Source organism: Crotalus tigris, unplaced genomic scaffold (assembly GCF_016545835.1).
Source record: "Crotalus tigris isolate CLP2741 ecotype Arizona unplaced genomic scaffold, ASM1654583v1 scf7180000024506.7606697, whole genome shotgun sequence".
NCBI classification, from domain to species: Eukaryota; Metazoa; Chordata; class Lepidosauria; order Squamata; family Viperidae; genus Crotalus; species Crotalus tigris.
The window spans coordinates 2,588,030-2,588,796 of record NW_024100678.1 but is presented as its reverse complement, the minus strand read 5'-3'; positions in this window follow the sequence as shown (position 1 = coordinate 2,588,796).

Sequence of the window (767 nt, the reverse complement as noted above, 5' to 3'; positions counted from 1 at the left end):
GCGATACTAAGCTTGGACGGTGCGATCTAGTGTTAGAAGTGAGCCGCCTCAGTACTGTAGTAAGATGCTCTCTTGACGTCACAAAGGCGGGGCGGGGGAACTGAGGGAAGACGTCTGCTTTCAATAGTTCAGGTGAGCAGGTGGAAAGCGGAGCGCAACGTTTTCAGTAAAACGGCGGAAAGACGTGGAAGATTGGTTGTAGCAAACGTTTTCACGGATTTTCAAATTGTCAAGTGGCTTAAACACAGTATTGCCTCTTGGTCCCATTCTTTCCTGCAAAAGAAAGATGGGAGTTATTTTAGAAATAGGAATCATGCTGGGAATTCTGGGACTTGGAGTTCACATATTTTAAAGTTGCCAAGTTTAAGAAACACTAATACGTTTTAAGACAGCAGGATGGGAAAAAAACATACAGATGAAATATACTAGCATTGGGAAGTTAATTAACATCTGTGATTGTTTATTTAGCGTATGGCATATCATACATAGACTAGCAATATATATTAACATTTAATCTAGCTTAGTAGAATCCAATAAAATATAAATGTTAAATGTTAAAAAGCTCCTAGACATTCATATCTGTCATGAGATAAAAGGCAAATATATTATTTTCTGTGTTCAAGTTCAACATTTAGGGCAGCTGAAAGCAAAGACCTCCTTTATCTCTTCTTACTTGCATTTCCTCGCTTGGTTTAACACCTTAGCTAGAAAACTCAGAAGTTTGTTCATTAGGTTTTGTTCTAATACAGTAGTTCTCAACCTGTGGG